This window comes from Oenanthe melanoleuca, chromosome 4 (assembly GCF_029582105.1).
Source record: "Oenanthe melanoleuca isolate GR-GAL-2019-014 chromosome 4, OMel1.0, whole genome shotgun sequence".
NCBI lineage: Eukaryota > Metazoa > Chordata > Aves > Passeriformes > Muscicapidae > Oenanthe > Oenanthe melanoleuca.
Genome location: NC_079337.1, coordinates 36,340,626 through 36,347,572, shown reverse-complemented (window position 1 = coordinate 36,347,572; position 6,947 = coordinate 36,340,626).

Genomic DNA, 6,947 nt, shown 5'->3' with positions numbered 1-6,947 from the left:
TCTTTCTCTGCTGTGCATCTTATTACATAACAACTAATCAACAACTTTACTATTACCTATAGCCTATCATAACTGCTAACATTACCATATTCATGTTACTATTTTCCAATCACCAAAAATTTAAGTTTAAGCTAGAAGTTGTTTTTCAGTTTTCTTGCAGTGGAAAATTCTGAGATCTTTCTTCTACTTGCAACATTGGTTTTCTTGCTTGTCTGTGAAAATCTTTTTGCTTGGTAAAAACATCTTTTGTTTGAGGTGGATTTATCCTCTGCTCAGAGTCATAAAAGCCCCTTCCAACTCACTTGCTCTTTGCCTTCTTAGTCACCCAGTAAAACTGGCTCAGCAATTCTTTTCTTCTATATCAAAACTTGCTATCATTTATATTCCTTCTTCAGATTCTACATTCAAGGATCTTTCTGTTATACATACATATCTGTGAGACCTTCCTGTCAAATCCTTATCCTTCCCAACACAGGACCTAACACCTTGTGAAATTCAACCCTGCCTAGTACCACTGGAGATGAAAAGCATAAAAATCCATGACACAGAAAACCTTTAAGTCTATAATGATGATAAGGGGCTTTTTGTCATAAAAACTTCCATAGAAGTATGAGCTTGTTAGTCTTTTGGGCCATAACATTTGGCCTAGCGTTCACAACACCCTTGTTTCTTAACCAAGAAACTAAGCACTTTACACTTGGAAATTTTAGCAGCTCTTCCACCAGTATATTGAACTTGCACAGAAGTTTAATACTCTAGCCTTTCTTCATCTACTGTAGATGGTATATGCTGTGTAAGAGGATAACCCTTTATGCTGTTCCAATCATCAAAACTGCAACTGACAGGAAGAAACTAGAGGTTAGGCTAAATAAAGGGTATCCTGGCTTTGAAAGAAATGTTACATATGCATGTAATAGGATACCTGTATTGAAAGCTAAGTGCTATAAAAATGACAGAAAAGTAATTTACAGAAAAATGTACAGTATCCCCATGTGAGCAAGGATGACAGAATGATAAAGTACTTAGGGGTCAATCCATAAGATTATTCAGGTGTCAATCTGTCAATATTAACTCATTTCAATGGAAACACTTTCCCCTTCCCTTCCCTTCCCTTCCCTTCCCTTCCCTTCCCTTCCCTTCCCTTCCCTTCCCTTCCCTTCCCTTCCCTTCCCTTCCCTTCCCTTCCCTTCCCTTCCCTTCCCTTCCCTTCCCTTCCCTTCCCTTCCCTTCCCTTCCCTTCCCTTCCCTTCCCTTCCCTTCCCTTCCCTTCCCTTAACTTTCCCTTCCCTTCCCTTCCCTTCCCTTCCCTTCCCTTCCCTTCCCTTCCCTGAAACTTCCCTGAAACTTCCCTTCCCTTCCCTGAAACTTCCCTTCCCTTCCCTTCCCTTCCCTTCCCTTCCCTTCCCTTCCCTTCCCTTCCCTTCCCTTCCCTTCCCTTCCCTTCCCTTCCCTTCCCTTCCCTTCCCTTCCCTTCCCTTCCCTTCCCTTCCCTTCCCTTCCCTTCCCTTCCCTTCCCTTCCCTTCCCTTCCCTTCCCTTCCCTTCCCTTCCCTTCCCTTCCCTTCCCTTCCCCCTTCCCTTCCCTTCCCTTCCCTTCCCTTCCCTTCCCTTCCCTTCCCTTCCCTTCCCTTCCCTTCCCTTCCCTTCCCTTCCCTTCCCTTCCCTTCCCTTCCCTTCCCATGATATTTTTAACTACTCTTGCTAAGCAACCATGCTTAGGAACATTATGTTTCAAATTGCAGTCAGTGACCAACATATAATGGCCAAAAGAGGGAAATACAGGCATAGAAAAAAGATAAAACTATAGCAGCCAATAAATCTGTGTAATAATTTTCAAAGGAAAACTGATTTTATAAACTGTTTTAGATAAAAAGGTCTTGTTAGCACAGCAAATTCTGTAGGCATTTGTGTGAAGTACACAATCAATATAAGCAAATTGGTTTTTATCCTAATCCAAAATATAGAAGGAAGAAAGAGCATAATATATAACTAATATATATAACTATATATATATATATATATATATATATATATATATATATATATAACTAATATATATATATATATATATATATATATATAATAAATAATGATCTTTCTAAAGGTTTTAATTGAAGTCTTTCATGCCCTACCTGGGATATACAAAAGGTGTAGGTAATGCAGGTGCATCCCTTTGACAGAGAACAACATCTGTACTAGAAACACTTCAGTTACTTTTTAAAGTTTCCTTGTATTAAAAATTTTCTTGTGCCTCAAAAAATCAGAATTGCCAACACTTATCGACACTTGAAAAGTCCTTTGGTAGTCCTGGAAGTCCTTCACACTTCAATTCTGAAAAAGTTTTAAGAAAAGGAAACCCTAGAATGTTCTATTAAATATGAATAGATGCTGGTGAAGAAATGCTGGTGAAAGAAAGAAAAGTTAAGCAACCCACCACAGTCCTGACCTCAAGTCAATGACAAAACTGACACTCCAAACCTGTTCTGAAAAAAGTGCATTCCACAGCTGCATGAAGAAGGTATGGGACACAGTGGTTTGTAATTCTCTGAACAAATGCAAGCACAACATTTTTACACTTCAGCAAAATTGGACCTGGACAATAGGGAACCTAAAACTCATTTGGATACATGTGGTGTTTTAAAACACATCACCAGGACCTTCAAATCGATCCGGTGCCTAATGGCAGGCAGCACTGAGATCTCAGTACAGAGACATATGATGACCAGGTATTGTATATGCCTGAAATCTCAGTGGTCACATTATTGTACAAGCTCTTATTTTGTGAAAGGAGGGTGAGTGAGACCTGCAGGCAGGGAATTACAGTAATCCAGACGATGTCACAGAAGCATGAATTAACGTTTCAGTATCTCTATGCGACAACGCTCTCAAACTTGTTATATTTCTCAGTTGATAATAGGAGTTTTGTTCCCCCTGAATGCACATGATCCCCAAAGAAAAGCCCTCAATTAAAGTTTACCTCTACATTTTGCACAGATGAAGACCAAGCAGTATTTATGTGCAGTACAGAGAAGGGACAAATCTTCAGACATTGTGTTAACAGCATTATTAAGCACAGTGGTCTCATCTTTTTCATGTTTAAAGCAATTTTGGGGCAGTCAGAACTACACTTCATAAGAAATGGGGATCAGATGCTCCTATGGAGTCTGCAGCAAAATAATGTAAGTCTTTTCAATAGCTGTGCAAGCTTTTTAGTTCTACTCTTCTATCTTCCCCTGGATCTTATTATCCCCTTTTGTCTACAATGCTTCATCAGAGACACAGCAGTTTAAACTGCTATATGACCTGAGAGATGACTTCTTTATCACCTCTGCACTTTTATAACATAAGTAAGTGACAGATAAAGTATATACAAAAGCTTAGACTGTGACCTGAGCTAATAATTTTTGCGGGCTAAGTCTTGGCATTGTAAGTCTTGCACAGTGCTTGTTCAGGCAAAACCCGCACAGGAGTAAGACTTTTATCAGAGACAAGCCCAAATGAAAACAGATTAGGGTCCTCAAGATTTCCCCCCTTTGGACCTCTGCTGAGAATTTCTTGAAAGCATATTTGGGCCATGTTTTTATAAGCACTCAGAAGAGTGAAAGTCCTCTCTGCTACTTTAAAAAACTCAACAGTTCTGTACCTACATTACTAGGGTATGTACCAGGAAATCCAATATGCTACATAATACCACTTCAGGTTTGCCACTAAAATAAAAAAAAAACTTCTGAGTGGCATGCCCTGTATATGCATAGGTGGGTGGTGTATCCAGGTGCTCCATGTGCTTGTGCATACTGGGAAATATTTTCAGACTTGTTACTTGTTGGATCTGGAGACACTACAGGAGCCTCACCCTCCTCAGGCTGTCAGACCCAGCATAACATATTTACCTCTATCAGAACTAGTAAACTAATTTTGTAGCTTTCCTTTGTCTTCTATATCTTTGACTTAATTCAGGGTTTAGTTTTATTTCCATCCTAATTCATCCATTCTGTAAATTTATAAAGCTGGTTAAAGGTAACAGCAGTCCTGTTCAGCTCAATAAATATGGATTGAAGTGGATAAAAACCCAAGCAGTTGCTATTGTTTTCTATTACCACTTACATGCTTCATCAAGATTTTTGTTATCAATGCTCAAAAGCTCTGTGAATCCTTCAAGAAACCTCTGACCAGTTTCATTATGCACAATGTAAATACCATTAGCTTCTATATCCTAGGAGTGTTAGCCTTCCTTAGGGACAAACATTATGTTAAAGCAGGGCACTAATTCTATTATTACCAAAAAGCCAGTATTATCTTAGCTGCACTTGGAAAGACAGCTAAGAAATCAACAATGCACAAGATAATTTTGCCTGCTCGGATTTTTGAATGATTTTCCTTTGCTTAAAACCTCTTTTGTTTATTTCCTGAATGTCCAGGATTCAGCAATCACCCTGAAGCCCAAAATAGAAGATTTTTATTACACACCATAGTAATTTTAAAATAATTTCATATTTATCTTTAGCCCACTGTCTTTAAAAGCCTTTGAAGTCATATGATCAAAATTTGCCTCCCACTAGGAAGATAAAACTTCATATTTTTGTTTACCTGAAATCCAAGATTCTTTCTTGGTGGCATGATTCACAAAGTGAGCTTTCAAGAGAAAGAACAGTTATTGCAAGCCTCACAATGCAGTAATGATGGATCATGTCACAGCAGAGATTGTTTGTACGAAGAAATGCAAAGGAAGATGACAACAGACAGTAAATTTAACAGCAGGCACAGTAATATAATCAAAAACAAGGAACAATAAGGAAAAAAATAAGTCAAACTACCAGTTATACCCTAATAATTCAAAATATACATAGCTCTTAAATTTCTACTGCATTACATTGCCAGTGGACTTCCCTATTAAAACAGAATGACAAAGAAATATTTTAGCAGGGTTTATAATGTTCTGGTGGGGCTGGGCCTCACTATCCCTAAAATGAGAGCCACTTATGCTTGCAAAAGACTTCTGACATTTTGGGGATTTGTTTACTTTTAATATGGACAGCAAAAGGAAATCTAAAATATCGTATAAATCCCAAATTCTCCTAAATTTGCAACATGCATTTTAACAATGAATAATTTCTTAGTTGGTCCCATAAATACGTGAATCAAAAGCACAGGAAATTCTGAGATATATGACATGCCTAATCCAAAAATAATTAAATGTCCTAAATAATTATTGTCTGTTTGAGAATTACAGCAGGAACACAATCTATCAAATGAATAGAGGTGTAATTGATACAATTTGACTCAGGAGCAAGTGCCCAGGACAAAAGATTTCTGGGTCAGACAGACTAAATTCTCAGGGTTATAAAGCATCATGGCAGCAAAACCTTCTAAATATAAACTTTGCCAATTTTACTAGAGTCAAAAGTATGGACAGCTTAAAAGACAAAAAATTAACTGGTCAAGCCACATAATGAAACTGGAGAAATCAAAAGGCTGCCTGCAGAGAACAAGGCAAACAGCCTTGCATGAGGACATTCTGAAAACCAACAAAGATTGAATCTGACATAAAGTATTCATTAATTCTCAAGACAAATGAGAAAAATAAGAGCTTGGTCCTACAAAATAGAATGTTTTTATTTTAACTCTTTGCATCTATGTCTGCAAAAGGAAGATTTAATATTGAAGGGAAGCCTATCCATCACACAGGTAGTGCCGTAGGCTATCCCATCCTCAGGCAGCCTATCCACTCCATGCACAGTGGGTCTTAAAAGAGTGATTGCAACTGATCCTGACAGTGGTTTCTAGCTCTGCAGTGTCCTCTTCTGGCCCCACAGTGCAGACCACAGGTCTCCAGGAGACAGCTCTGAATAGTGCCACTAGGTTGGTGCAGCTGCTACCTCCATCCCACATCCTTGAGACTTCTCTGGACATTTTCTAAAGCATCAGTGTTAGAAGAGAGAAACACAAAGCAATATACATTTTTCTTTGCTGCAAATCAATCTTCACATCAATGCTTACAGCTCCAGTAGGATCACAGCAGATATACTTCAGCAACTCATTCTAAAAAAATATTTCTAATTCCTGTCTGTAATCAGTTTTCTCACTGATTGAAATTAACTCTTTCCCCTGAGGTAACTGAGCTACATGTGCTCCTTTTTACATTACATTCCATCCCCTGCCTTGGCACTTCCAAACTCAACACTAGAGATGATGGGGTCCATTGAGTCCATGTGACTCTTAGGCCTTTGCAATCTACAACAACCTCAAGTATTTTTTACTCAGATTGCAAAGTATAAATTTTTGTGAGTATATTTTTTTTAAATATAGACTAGGAATTAATTAACATTTCTTTATTGCAATCCCATGTAAAACAGTTATTTCTGATCAGTTCCACTCTGCTGTAAATTTTGGACAAATAGCATACTACATTGCCACCTAGTGAATAAATTCAGAAATTCAACTTAATAAAAAACAATTGAGTATATAGCAGCAGTTTTATGATACAGATAGCCTTAAAAATAGTCCTCTATAGCTCCCTTGTGATAGTCATGTGGCATAAAATCAGGTGTTCACTGTCCTTGTTAATCCTCATGCTTGTGTGTGTTTGTGCATGTGTGCATTGCCCTGCCTAATCACTATTCACATATGTAAAACTGATGAACATCAGTTTTACCCTATAAAATATTTGGGCACTGCCACCAGGTTCAAGGAAGTAGAGAAACCTTCTTTGGTGCAGTTTGTCATGAGTGCCATCAAACCACCTATGTCTAGGCAACATTAAATCTGATTTGTTAAGAGTAATAAGCCAGTCCAAATTCTGCTTGAACACATAGTGCTCATCAGACTGTGCCATTTGGATTCTGATGCCAACAAACTGGTCTACCAGAAGATTTTCCATGATTTCTAAGATAGATTGCAGGGATAAAAAAAAATCTGTGGTAAAGCTCCTGGACTGTCAAATTGCAAGTA